Raw genomic sequence first — 15,282 nt, 5'->3', positions numbered from 1 at the left:
TATAAGTTTCCGAAGAAAAGGCAATATTTCTTTGTACTGACCTTGCTGCCACCTTTCTTCTTCACTTTGTTGCTCTAAGAAGTTGCTGTTTTGCTAGAAAACTACTTACTGTGAACACCCTTTGAGTTTAACCATCAATTATTTCTATACCTTGAGATTCAGACAGCGAAGCACTGTTAACAGAGTGAGGGTTAGTGGTAGGACATTCTGAAAATATGTTACTATGTAATAGGGTTTTCATTTGTTGCTGAAATATATAGATGATAAACAGTATTTTAACACCCTAGTTTCAAGTTTGAGAAATGACAAAAAGTGCCAGAAAAACATCACCTTATACTATGCTTAAAAGCTTGCAGGATGCTTCACTGCTCTGACAGTGATTTAGATAAATGACTTGGCTATCTATCAAAATGTTTTTAGCACGCTCTCGAACACTTCAGTACACCATTAACTGCATAATGCTGTTGGAAATTTCTGTTTTGCGGTATGTTAAAAAGTTAACTAGGAATTAGAAGAGTTCTCCCTTTGGCATTTCAAAGGGGTGGAGTAGGTAATTGAAAAATAAATTTAAGAGTGTTTGGTGAAATAGTGTGTTTCACTCGGCTCAAAAGTTTTCAGACACCATATGACATTTGTGTGGGTTGAGTAATGAAAACAGAATTGTAAAAATCAGTTACTAGTGGCCTACAACACTGCAAATGTTTTGATGTCTTTACAATTAAAAAGAGACTGCAAAGTTCAGCATGGGATATTTATTTTTTCACACTGTTTTCAAAATGCTTCAAACAAAATATGAAACAAAGCTTTTACTTCAAAATAGTGTTACTAGCTATGGGAGAGCTTTAGTTAGCAAAAACAAAAATCCAAACCAGATGTTTTACTAAAAATGTGTTTTCCTCCTTTCATGGTTTAAACTTTAGTATAACTTCAGTGGTGATATTGCGGAAACTTGGAATTAAATAAACTTTCCTGGAGTAGGAAGCATATATACTGTCATTAAAAGCTTACACTTGCAAAATATTCTTTAAATAGCTCCTAGCTTTAAAATGTCCTGCTCTTTCTCTTGTATGTTGTTAATACCTAGAAGCAGGATTCTTAAAAACAAAATATATGGTGTTTGTTCTTGAGCAAGTTAAACACAGGATTACCCTTATCAGAATGGAATGAGTGGTAAATATGTCATTTGCCTAGGGTCTGTGATAAGAGACAAGTGTTGATAACAGAAAAGTTTAGCTAATCAAAGAAACTCCTATTAACAAGGGTAAATAAAAATACAGGAAAATGCATTCAGGAATCCAGTCTTGTAACTTCATAAGCAGTAGGATTAATCTTCACTTCATGGGAATTTAAAATCGGGTCGAAACTTGAATCATAATACAGTGGCTATAATTTGAACTGTGAAAGTTAATGGTATAGAAATGTGGAAAAACAATTTAGTTAGAGTCCAAATTAAGATTTCTGCTTGAAACCTTAGAGCAAATTTTGTTTTCAGTTTTGAAGAAAGCATAAGCAGTTTCTGCATGAGTAAATATATAAACGGATTATGAAATACTAAAATTCTCTCAAAGGTTAAGATTTTTATCTTGCATCTCATGAAAATATGACAGAACTAGAAATTTTGTGGTCCAGAAAGCTATTAATTATTAAAGGTTGCTCCTGTGCTTATAAACACAAAGATAGCAATGTTCAATTCTACTTCTAGCATTTCCTGATTCTCCATTTTTACGAAGACCTCTGTGATTTGATGTAATGTAATAATAATCAAATTTTGTAATTGTTAGAATTGTTATAGGGTTTTTTTGGTCTAATTTGTTGTTTAATTTTTGTCTCTGCAAAAAAAATCCAAGCCAGTACACCTGCAGCCATTGCCTTAGGCCTTAGAAATATTGCTTTGATAGAGACGTGATTGTAGAGTAAAAGGTAAATGGTTGTTGAGGGAATAGTACATGGATAGTACAAACTCAGAGCAGGCCAGTAACAATCCCAGACATCATCAGGGTTTCAACTGAAATGCTGGCAAAATTGGCCATTGCAAGGTTTAGGGCAGAATGCTGAAGGTCTCCAACTTCAGCACATCTTCCATACGTTAATCCTGTTACAATTCACTAAGCTAGTGCGCTCCTGCAGCATCATGAATTTTCTAGTCCATGAGGGTCTGCAAAGTAAAAATAGAGGATAAGATGCAACCCAAACATGACCTTAACTTGTGTGGTATTTTTTTTCTCTCCACTGTGGGAGGAAAAACCTGCCCTGTGTTTGCAACACAACTGTTAGCCACTGCATATTGCACGTTGTGTTACAAGAATACAAAAAACCCCCCTGACTTTGCACTCATATGAATTTATGTTTTATGTGGTTCTAGTTATATTGTTGTAGATTTAAAATGAGATTATTTGTTTGCGAAGAAAATTGTGGACTCAGAAATGAGACTAGAACCAACTTCACTTTTAATCGTAATTTGTTCTCACACCTTTTGTTGTAAGATAAAAATCAGGTTGGTATAATTAAATTAGGCAAGCATAGTTCTTAAGAGGACAAAAGAGTTAAGATTGTAAGAATGAGTAATTTATAGTTTCTTAAGTAAGTTAGAATATTCTGCTCTCTCATAGTGCAGTGGCAGCAAATACTGAGAGAAAACCAGTAATTTTTGGTGAAACATGGGCTAACTAAATACTGCGGAAGTGGGAAATAGGACAGGTCCTGAGACAGGAGCTGCAAAGAATAGAGATATGACCTTGGAAAAGCCTATTAAAAGAAGTCTTCATTAGTCTTCATTAATTAAACAGACAAAAAAAACAAATGAGCAGGCCCAAAACAAGAGTAAGTTTCTTTGGCATTATGTAGTGTTTCAGCTAATTATATCAAGTAGATGACTATGGCCTACTGCATTTCCTTAGGGGTTAGAAGCATACAAAATTTGATGAAGTCAAAAGTTATGGATAGGGCAGCAGAACACACTGGGATATTTAGGCTCGCATACTATACAGTTCTTATTTCAGTTTTGTAGGAGGTGTTTGCCTACCTGAGCTAGCGGGTATTAACTTTCAGAAAGTTCATGAAGATGGGACTCCTGAAAGCATGCGTTTTTTTTCAAAATTCTAGATTATTGTGAAGTTTGGGTTACGTTCCCATTCTCTGCAAGCACTGGAAACATCTGTGTTCCACGAAAAAAAAAAAAAAAGCTCACTACTTTATTTTCTTTCATCTTTCTCAATTAAAAAACAAACATTTTGAAGTGAAGGACTTGTAATCTGCATTCCCAAGTATCAAATTGCTGCAGGTGTGTTTGCTAGTGCCCAGAAGGCAAGATCTGTTTGAACCAGGTTATTTTCTTTGAAGTTCATCTATAAACTTTACAGCTAAATGGCTAGGACTGATTTGCTTAGGGATAGAGTATTTGTTTAAAGTTTTATACGTATAGCTTAATGCTCTAAAATATGTGATTAAAAAAATGTTTGTTTCTAATCCGTTTCATTTAAAAAAATGTGTGGGGATATTTTTCTTTCAAAATAACTGGAAGGGGAAAACTATTCTCTGCATAGGCTGTGATGCAGTTAGTCTGATTCGGCTGCTGGCACAGGAAAACCCTAATGGACATGTACCTCTGTCAAAAACTCCTGCAGACAAAAATGATGAGAGGCTTTCGCTGGTGAAGTCAGGGTGGGATAAGCTTGGAGGAAAAGCAAAGTATCTTTGGGTGACTCCCTGCTTGCCTAATGAGTCTGCTCAGCAAAGGTGCAACTTGTCAGAACAAAGCAGGCTTCTGCGGCGATGCCTTGGAGAGGGTTAGGGTGAAGTTAAGGAGTTGAAAGAGGGAAGATAGTGTTTCAGACAGCGAAGTTAGTCATCCTCGCATCCAGCGAAATCCCTACTTACTGCTGAGCGGTTTTTGTTAACCATGTGTGCGTCACGCCCGCCCCGCAGCCCGGCCGAGCCGAGGGGCTTTGCTGGGGGAGCGAGGCGCCCTGCTCGGCGGATTACGGTCCCACCTCCCGAAACACGCCAAGTGACTGGTTTTGCTCAGGTCTAATTTATATACCGCCCTTTACGCTGCCGATGAAGTGCGGCTGTGTTACACAGCCAGCATTTAGATTTGGGAGCGGGGCTGTGAAAGGGACATTGTGCTCGGAAGGACTGCTGTCTGCCGCGGTCGGCCGCGCTATGCCCCGTCCTATTGAGACCTCAAAAGCAGAGCACAGCTGTGATGAGTTTCCAGATCTGTTTGGCCGTGGGGACCGGCCCTGGTATGCGTGCGAGCCGGGGGGGAGCATCCCTCTCCTGCCTGGGGGGCTGGCAGCAGCTTCTGAGCACTGAATTTACAGGGGCGGGCGGCTGGGGCCAAATTAGTTGTGGTTTCAGAGGGCTTTCCAGAGCTTTGCTAGGCTGTAGCACGCAGCCCCATGAGGAAGGATATCAGTTGATGTATAAAATGGCCAAGGAACTTCGGTAAATAGACTTTACCCTTCAAATCCAGAGGTCCTGGCAGCGGCTGTGCGGGAGGGTGGGGTTGTACTTTTCCCCTTCCTGTACTTGGACACTTTTGATTATCCAGACTTTCTGGGGCTGAGCAGGGCTGCCTAATAACAAAGCCTGCATAATATAATTGCCTAAATAGGCCTATTGTCCTTTTCAAGTCACTGTGCTGTGAAATCTTTCAACTTTTTGCTGAAAATTATGCATCTAACATTAAGATGGCTTAGTGGCTGCTGCAAGGAGGGGATCCTTTACCTTCATTTCTCACTGCCGAGTGATTGAGAGGCTGATTATATTTCTGCCCCCTGTTGATGTTTACTCCTTTTGGGAGGCAAGTATTTTAGCCCCTTCTGGCAGGGTAAACTGCCAAAAGTAATAGGTCTGGAAATACAAAGCTATGATTGATTTTGACCTTTGCTCATGTGCATGAAGTCTGTCCCCATGCACTGTGACCCGTGCCACTTCTTGCTGAAATCCAAGCCCTTTCAAACCAAACGGAACCACGAAAATCCAAGCTGCAAAATGCTCAAAACTATTCTAAAGTAACAGAATAATAATTTTCTCTGTGCTTCAGGAAAAATATAGACAGGAGAGTAACAAAACTGGATTTTCTAGCAGGCAAACAAGGAGTAATGTCTTACTGCTGCCACCGTTTTATGAGAACCATATTCCAGGTATAAAAGAAACAATCTGATAAAATGTGGAAATGATTCTGTGCAGTTTTTTGGTCACAGTAATCTTAGCTGTTCCTCCTAATTGTAATCTGTAAACAACTTGCATCCAAAACCATGGATTTTAAACTGTCTTTTTAAAAATAATCTAAAGTCTGGGATTTTATTAATTTGTCGTTGCATGAGTAAATGTGTTTCAAAAGTTAAGAATGTCAGAAACAGTAGCCTAAAGTTAGCATCCTAAATTAACATTTCATGGCTTCATTTCCAAATATGCTGAGCATCTAGGAGCTCCCTCAACACTTTTTAAAGCAGCCTATATATTTGAATGATCAAATATTATTTAAAACCTTCATTTAATATTAAAAATGTTTACAGGACTGTTCCACTTCCCCCAGACATGAAAAAGTAATTCAGTGACAGTGTTCACAACATCAACAGTGAAAATAGAGACACTTACATGACAAAGTAGGACTTGCTTATAAAAATATATTACTCTCTTTCCACAAATTTACAAATCAACTGAGTTTTTCCCTTGTATTTTGTCTGACTCATAGGTTTCTCTGATTTTCTGTTTGTTTCTCTGCAATAAAGTCTGCTCAGCAGATATTAATTGTGGTGTAGATTTTAATAGCTAGATTATTGTCTTCACATACTCACTTATTTGCAGCTGCTCAGGATTGCTTTCCCAGTGGCAGCGAATTAATATGACTTCGGTCACTGTACATTTTGCTTATTTGGGGGGGAGGGAGGAGGGGAAATCTAGATTTCTTCAGCTCATTTTAGTAATCTGAATAGGAGTGTAGAACTTGCATCATGTGACAGGTCAGCTCACCAGCATGGGGTCCCTGTGTGAGAACCTCCCTTGTACATGACAATCTGATAAGGATATCATGTGGTTTAGAAACACATTCCCACAATGTTCACTTCTTTGTCCCTTTATTTGGCAGTGGGTAGGAAAAAAACTTTTAACAAACTAGTGCTAGTCCTTATATAACTGACCCCACTTTTTTAGTGCTCTGTTTGAGCCTTGAATCTTCTTCAAATACTTTTGTTAAGAGAGATGGAAATATAATCCTGCAAGTCTGTGTTAAAGAATCCTAGACACAAAGTATATAATATACCTTCTGTTCACCTTGGACAAAGTGATTTTTCTTCCCCCTGCTTATACCATATATAAACTGAATATTATAAAACTATGTAAGTTAAATATACACATGCAGGCTACACTTGTATAGGTTTAATAGGTTAAAGCTTGAATGAGTATTTATAAATTCTCAGAGTGCTCTGGATCTTCACCGCTAAGGACATGATTTTAGAGGCCATCCATATTTTGTAAGGATTTCCGTTTTATGCACTTTCAGTGACTTATATTTTACCCTCTAAGTGCATCCCCTAAGAAAAAAAGCAGAAAAATCTCTTGCAACAAATAGATTTTTTTAGCACCGCTTAGTTTCTTTTAATGGTTTGGAGGATCTCTTTCCATTGAACCATAATATTTTTCTCTAGGCTCACATAGTATTTTTAGCAAGGATCTTTGAACAATAAAATGACAAATTAAGGATGTCTTTGTCTTTTACAGCCTTATCTAGTGAAGCACTTAAATGCACTCAACACTCCACCCTCAATTTTAGTAAGAGTTTCGGAGACAGCGTGGTTGTATGAGTGAGCTTTTGGTGTATTTTGGTACTGGTACTTTTAGGAAATACCAGTAAAAGTTCATGTCACTGTGCTGAATTTTCAGCACAATAAACATCCAGTATCTTTTCTGACTAAGAAAGAAGGATCAGTCTTCTTTTAAAGGTGCATAGCAGAGATGTGGAACAATTAAACAGGTTGACCAGGGTTGCACCAACGGGACACAAAAAACACAGTTTGATTTAACACAGGTTTCCTTCAGTGGGTCCTTTGATTATAGAAAGCCATTTGTGCCTGTAAGATAGAAACAGTGGAAGAAATAGTTCAATTATTTCTTCCCCCACCAAAAAAAACCCCAACAAAACAAATCAAAAGAAAACCAACCAAAAAAAACCCCACCCCACCTAAACAGTTACAGAACACAAAAAAATCTCTTGAATCGTCCAATTTTTATTTTTTTTTTAAATTTGAATGCAGCTTGAGGTAATTCCTGGAGTGGCCATTAAACCACTCTGCTGGTCCTCTCTGCCAGGCTGCCTGATGACACAGCAGCATATCGTATAGAGGTGTGCATCTCATCTCCTACGAGAGTTCCTTCATCTCCCAGTCCTGTACTAGAATCACTCCTCTGCCAGCTGGTGACTGATACCAAGAGGATTTCTAGGTTCTTGTGTGATAAGTGAATGTAATATCATCTGGGTTGATTTAAGTGTTTCTCTCGTTCACAAATACCAGTTTGGGACAGAGGTGTTCAGGCGTGGCACAGCTGTGCCCTGGCTTTTGGGGGTCTCGGAGCCTCTAGCGCTTCTGCTCAGGGAGCGGCCGTGGGCAGAGCCAGGGGCAGGAAACAGGCTTCTCTGCCACTTTAATTCCTCATCTTCTACTCAAAAACTCACAAGAAGTCCAGGGTTGCCTGTCTTTCCAAGACAGAACATTCACTCTCCCATGAAGAAAAAGGATTTGGAAAACTGTGTCACAGTGCCATCTGGCGATACCTGACACCCAGACCTGCCCTTGGGCGAGGGCTGTGGATCCGCGAGGCAGATTCTTCCCCTAGGACCTTGGTTTAGGCACAGGCAAACGCCTGTGCCCCTCTAAGCTTGACTCTCTCTCGGGAATTTGCACTCCTCTCTGGGTCCCAACTTCTCTACAAACTTTCCCTCCTTCACAGAGATTCACCCTCACTGATCCACCAGCCTGCAGGTTTTGGCATAGGGGACAAGTGAAAGGACTGGCTAAAATGCCATGCATGGATGAACTTCCTTCTTGTTAAGATCAGGTCCTGAGTTTGGGGGTTCTTTGGTTTTAAGCCATTATTGGTACTACTGCCTTTCAACTTTTGGTCTGAGGAGGTTTTTCCTTTTTCCCCTCATCTTGCAGAGTAATCCTTAGTATTGCTTTGTTGTTAGCATAGCTCTTTTCATTCAGCTGAGGAAGAAATTTTATTAGTTACTGGGTGAGGGTATATGTCAAATCCTCCTTAGAGGTTAGCTGGAAAGTCTTGGACTTTCTAGAGATCTTTCTGATTTCACTCCACACTTTGAACATTAAGATGTAAAATGCAGAACAAATGGCAAATCACCTATGTATTTCAGTGTCTTTGATCAGGGAGCTAACAGGGCAAGCTACTTTTCCCAAGTCTTCATCCACTAGTGAACCTCTGCCTTCCTCTCTCCGTTTGGAGAGCACATTCCAGCTGTGTTTTTCTAGTTGCACATATAGTCACATGCTATGCAGGTTAGGTATGTGAACATCTTTCTATGCTTTGCACCTATTGCCACATTCACTTCTCGGACACCACACCAAGAAGGATCCATTATCTTCTTGAAGTTTCTGAAAAGAAGCCTTCAGCTGCCTGCAAGAAGTCAGAGCTGACTCATATCCTCCTCTGGTTTTTTTTTTTTTTTTTTCCTCTTCCTTATCCAAAGCCTTTTCTTTCTCTGTGTTTGGTGAGGTTCTGCAAGATTTTTGTGGTTAAAGCATGAGCTGTGTCTTAGGATGCACTGCATGTCTAGAGGCAGTTTGGGCAAATAGCTGTTTCCTTCTGCCTGAAATGGAGTCCAGGTATGAACACTGCAATTTTTCAACTTCACCAAAATATGAAAGCAGAGCTCAGTTACAGCGTGGTACACTGGCACTGCCCAGCAGTACTGTGTGTGTTATGTTTTTGCTAACTTGAATTTCTGTGCAGAACAAGAAAATACTCTGAGAAAAAGAGGTTAGGAAGGAATGACGCAATCAAATGAGATTAAATCAGAGTATTGGTTTCCTTGGAACACATATTTGGCTTTTTATCAACAATCTTTTCCCCATTTTTCAAATAAACACATATTTTCACATGATAACTCTATTTGAAATATTAATCCTTCCAGGGCTGCGTTACCTTTGTTTCTTCTTCAAAGTCCATTACTATGAAAAGGTTGCTGTTCCTTAGGCTGTTTCAGCTTCAAAAGAATTTCAGGGCCTGGTCTATTGGAAAGCTTGGGGGTATAATTAGTGAAAATGGAAATAGATGCAAAAGAAATTTAGTTCCTGATGTTTTAATTTAGTGTGGTACTACCATGTGTTGTTGAAGAGGATTCTTAAAGGCAAACATAATTATTTCATTATGGTCTTCAGTTTGCTTTCATTGGTCTTAATGACAAGAAGCTGTATAAGGAGTCATACATTTTAATTAGACCTTCTTATATTTACATCAGATAAATAACAGATAATTGATGAAAAACAAGTATTCTGAATGGATGATTTCACAAGGAGCTCTGCTTACAGTTTAATGATAAAATATTTCTCTTATTGTTTTGCATTTTAATTATGTAGCATTACTACTTTAGCAGAGATCCCAAAATACTGTTATTTCCATCCATTTGATTATATTCACGATTTATTAATATAAATTAATAAAAATTCTGAAGAGAGAAGGTATTTTTCAACATATATACCTGAAAATCAGTTTCCAGCTTTCATCAATTTCCTTTTTAATTTATCTCCTAGACACTTTTTTTTTTTTGGTAATAATCTCCAGTAAAAGCTAGTTGGAAAAGGAATCAGAGCTTTTCCTTTATCTCCAATTATCTATATAGGAGAAAGTCCTGCCATGATTAACAACCCAATACTCATAGAGGTCAAAGAGTATGAAATTGTTGGACTGGCAGTAGGATTTTCTAAGGAAAACTTGGGTGCATCTTTCTCATCAGTTTCATTGAAAGTTTTATTCCTTTAAAAATCCTATTGATACCTTTTTAAAATTGTGTGTGTACTTCTGAGTGCATTTAAATGACCTACTTTTAATTTTCTTTACCCTCTTTCTTGGACACTCTCTAATACCAAGAGAAATTATTTTCGAGTTTTGCTATTTACAAGAGTCTTTCCTCTTTGCAAGCTCTTCAGCATTTCATTTTAGTAACAAAACATATTTCACATCATTCATTCCTCAGAGTATAGCAAACACTAATTGTTGTTATTGATTTTAAATTTCACAACCATTACAAGTAACCCAGATGAGTGGCAGATAAAGAGTAATAATCCATGGAGTTCTGGAAGTGTTTCATGTTTGTCTGTAGTACTTTAAGTGATCAATAGTAACTGCCCCATTGAAACTAACTGCTATATCAAATAACAGTAAATCAAATGAATGTGCTTACAGATTATTTATTGAAAGCTCTAATTGTTCACTGGGGCCCTGCTTATCTCAGGAAACAATAGAAGCCAGTGATCAGGCAAACTGGTTTGCAAATGCTGAGGGGGCCATGAAACAGCAGGATCTCCCTGTTCCTGGGTGGTATGAGAGCTTTCCAAAATGTGCCCCTGTCCCACTGGGATTGTCTGGTCCCAGGGTAAGGTGGTCAGAAGTGAGTTTTCTCAGAGAGCATCCCATGAGCTCACAGGGTACACTTTTTAAAAAAATTACTGTTTTTATAGGTTGTCATCTTTTGGATGACAAACTTGTGTCAAACTTGTGGGTAAAGTGTGGGAAAAGAACTAAGAAGATTTTCCAAAATTCCTGACAAGTCTGTGTAATGAAAAGCAAAACAGGATCAGGCCTTAGAATGGGAAGTAATGGAAAGCACATTGAACTTACTCTGTGAAAAGCTTGCCTAGTTTATATTACAGTTTGGGGCAACTCTGTGCAGCTGTGCAGTTGTCAGGCTTGTACAAATACTAAAAAATTAAAAGCAATGATTTCTAACCAACACCCTCTGCTGATTTTACTAATTCCTTAAAATGGCTGCTCTGCCTTGTCACAGTGACTCAGTGAAATAATAGTGCCACAGGTTGGAGGTTTTCTGGACCTTCAAGTGAAATGGTAGTCTTACAGGCAGTTTCACAGCTATCTATATTTTTTTAATAGCCTTAGTGTATTGGCAATAATACTTTGCTGTGTCTTCAGAATTCTTTGAGTATTGGCAGAGAACCTAAAGCAGTCCTTTGGAAAGTTTGGGAAGAATTCATTGAATGAACTGTGACAACTGGAAAAGCAGTAGTAAATATTATCCTAATTTCTTAGAAAATAATGGCCCAAATCTCTCAAACATGTCAAGAAAAGGGGCTTTTTCACCCCTAAAAAAAAAAAAAAAAAAAAGGTGTGTTTTATGAAACATAATTATATACGTAGTGTAGTAGTAGTAGGTATTCACAATATAGACATTTAAAATTATTAGAGCACAGTAACCAAAGATCTTCTGGATTTTAACCTCATAGGGGGAAAATAACCTACATTTTTCAGAGTATGTTTTGCCTTAAGTTTCTTGGGACATCAGCTAGGACTAAATGTTGCTTTTTCAGTTCTTTAGAAACAGAGTACTTTCTTTTTGTCATATTCTGTATAAAGTAAAGCTGTTGTTTTTCCTGTTTGCAAGGCAGGGATATTGCAGTCAGTTGTGAGTAGCTTATCTGGAAAAAAAAAAGAATCACTGCTGAAGGTAGATATTGAATAAGAAAGACCAGGTGACTGGGAAATACTGTTAGCACTTATGTATTTTCCTGAAGTACAGTGTGTGCATATTTTTCCACTTCTGAGTGAAAATAGTAATGATAGACAACATACAGGTAAAATTATAAGCATTCCTCATTCCAACAGTTTAATAGGAGAATCTACTGCAGTAGAGAATAGGAAAACAGAATATTGCAAAATGTGCCTTGCAGTCACAGATCTTGTCTCCAGGCTCTTGTGAATGTTTTATTTTATTGATCTTAGATCTTCTATGCAGAATGTGGACGTGTGCTCTGAGCCACTATCAAGAGAACTGCTACCAATTGGCTCTGGGACATCATGCTCCTTCCCAGATTTCGGCTTTTGCTCGACCTACTGTGAGAGGGGCAGAGGGATGTTTGCCATGTTAACTGCACTGATTGAAAGTTATAAGAGAGAAAAAAAAACCTAAATCAAAATATTTTATCAATTTAATGCCAAGGTGCTGTGAATTACAAGGAAAGGAAATTTGTTAGTGACTTTGTTTTCATGTTACTTTCCCCACTGTGTTATGATTTTTAATCTGTCAGGTATCCAATTAAAAATACTGAAATTCCACTCAGGTGAGAATTACAGCTTAGTAGACTCTATATTTCATTTGTTCTCTCAAAAGACAGTGACAAAGTTCTTAAATATTCCATAAATCGGAATTACTTAGATTAGCATCAGAAATGTTGGGGTCAGCTGCTCTTAGTACTGCACTGCCATAATCTGGTAGGCTGAAGGGATGAAGGAGGACAGAGTATGTCCCTGTTTTGGTCTCAGATATTGGAAATGTACATGTGCTGTAGGTTGTTAGAAAGGTCAAGTTTTGGTCTGACTGTCTTATTTGCAGATAAGCACAAGTGATGAAAGCCATATTTTTCCTGTGTTTGTGTCAAGTCTAAATGGAAATAATGGATTGTTTTAATTATACCCCCACAGAGCAGTGACGTGGGTGCAGCTAGGCTTGTGTAAGGAATAATTTTAACACTCACTTGGAAAGTCAGCTACATGGATGTAAAACATACATGTACAAGCAAGGATAGCCCAGGGCTTCACTGCAGTGATGCTGGGGTGTGGGAGACATGTACTGGGATATCTGCCTGGTTTGAGATGCTACCTTTGCTGCTCCCAGTCTACACATTGCCCTGTCCTCTTGCAGCAGGCTGCTGCTGAGCAACAGCATGAAACTCATGGCTCCATTTCATGGCCTGAGCCTTGCCAACTTCAGCAAATGGCCCTGGGTTGCAGGGGCATGGCTGGGAAGCTGGAAGTGTGCTCCTCCCCTCCCCACTCTGCCAGAGTGTTGGTAACCTACCTCTGGGAAAGGGCTGAAGGATGGCTGCCTGGGGTGTGCTGGTTCAGCAGGTTTCATCCCAGCTGCGTTGTGGTATGAAACCGTACTTGATAAGGAATCATACCTCTGGGTGGCATAATGCCAAACAAAGGTCTGCAGCAAGGGCCCAAGTGTGAGATCCCAAGCAAGGAGATATAAAGCTTCACAGTTGCCCACTGCCTGGGCGAAAAAGGCAAGTGCTGTGTGATGGGGCTGTCAAAGAAAAATAAGGAATTAGACATATTTTTCAAAGGAAATCAAAACTTAGAATTAGCAAAGTAATAAAAGCTTTCTAAAGTGAAAGCTGGAAACAATACATTTTTAATAAAATGGGCAGTTACTCTAATTACTGAACCCCTACTGTTCAATTTCTTTTAGTGCCCCTATTCATTAAATTCAGAATACTTACACTTATTATTTACAGATGTATGCGTTTTAACTTGTTTATAGAAACCATGCCTTGCAGAAAGCTGTGGATGGTATAATGCTAATTTGTGTTTATTGCTGCCTATAATATGCAATTTTAAAAACAATTAAAGATAGCAGTGGAGCTCATCATTGGAGCCAACCTCCAACTGCCCATGAAAAGTAAAATATTAGCACCGTGTGCTGCCTTAAAAGGTTATAGGCCGTTTGTAGTGAGTTGATAACATACCCATTAATGAAGAATTTACCTGTTCTTAAGGATTTTAAGCTCAGCAGTCTAGTTTCTAGATAATGTTCTAATGTATCCCATTTAAACATATGTGATGGAGTTCATAATTGCCCTTGTAAATGGGTATGGAAAGGAGGGAATATAAATCAATTAGTGATATCCAGCAGTGTGGCTGTAATACAAATTAATTGTAATGATAAGCATTTTAACTGCTACTCTACTAACTTGAAGTAGTTTTGATCACTGAATTGGCTCTTGTTGAGTCACTCTATTAATTTTAAGATTTGAAAAGACTTTAAAATCAAAATGTTCTGAACTAATGGTCCTAAAATTTGAGAAATGAAATGATATGTAAAATATTACACAGCAAGTCAGTTTTATGGCATTTCCAATGAGAGCACAATAGTTTTATTTTGTCCATGTGGTACTGAACAACTGTGTAATAGTATTACATGATTAAAGATATTAAAACATTCCTTTTCTTGCTGGATTCAAGCCACAGCAAAAAGTAATGATGAATAGTGTCATAAGATATGTTGAATATATAGAAAATAAAAAATTTATTTGGCAGACATAGTAATACCAAAAATTAATACCAGCTTGGACAGGAGGTGAGTTCTGAAGAATAAAATCATTCCTTTAGAATAATACTCTGAATTATTCTGTTTCAATGCTTGAAAAGACATAAAAATAAAAATTCTCAAAACACTATAAAACATTTAATAACTATAAATGGAGACTTTATGAATTAGTAAAATATCTGGATGTGTGTAGAAATTATAGCAACTATTTCATTGCCCTTGCAATTTTCATTTATTACTGATGATACTCGATCTGGGTTTTCTCCCATTTACGTTTACAAGAGTCTTTTTTTGAAATCAATGGAGTAGCAACACTGTAAAACATAGCTGAAAAAAAGAATCAGACCCCTTTTATTTTTAAGTGTTTCTTTCCTTACAGTGGGCCTTTTCTTAACATTTTTGATCCTGTAGGGAAAACACTGCATTTGTTACACTACATTTGTATTAATAGTCCACAGAAATAGACTTATTTTTCATAAAGAATAAAGAGGTCAGAGTTCTCACCTTCTCTACATTTGTGTCTCTTCTTTGACTATGCCACTTTATTGCACATAAAGTTCTGACCATAGGAATTCACAAGTAAAGCAGCCAGGGCCTGATTTGTAAGAAAATTCCATTTTCAGAGGAAAATCTAACTTCATACAGATGATGGCACAATTATGTATTTTTTTTTTTTAAGGAAGATCCTATTTTTTCAGTTTTGCAGTAATGCAGAATTTTCACTTGAGACTGATGTGGTTTTTGCACAGTAATGGACAGGCAGAAAATCACCGACCTGAAAAAACTACAGAGCTAGCATCTTTCGGATGTTTTTCTTCAGTTTTCCATACGATTTATTTTTTTCATTTAACATGTTTTCTTTTTCATTTTGAAGGTAGGCTCCTAATACAAAGTGATGAGCTGCTGCCCTGTAAACTCTGCCAAACCCTGCGGCCATTCTGTCTCTACTCTTACTTTCACCCTGGCTCACTCATGGT

General features: G+C 38.0%; 1 protein-coding gene across 9 annotated transcripts in view; it reads left to right on the top strand.

The window, feature by feature from the left end:
- RARB (retinoic acid receptor beta) overlaps positions 1-15,282 on the top strand; it is a 320,022-nt gene that overhangs the window by 230,107 nt on the left and 74,633 nt on the right. The gene's annotated exons all lie outside the window — the stretch shown is intronic.

This window comes from Lonchura striata, chromosome 1 (genome assembly GCF_046129695.1).
Source record: "Lonchura striata isolate bLonStr1 chromosome 1, bLonStr1.mat, whole genome shotgun sequence".
NCBI classification, from domain to species: domain Eukaryota; kingdom Metazoa; phylum Chordata; class Aves; order Passeriformes; family Estrildidae; genus Lonchura; species Lonchura striata.
This window is presented reverse-complemented; position numbering and strand designations above follow the sequence as displayed.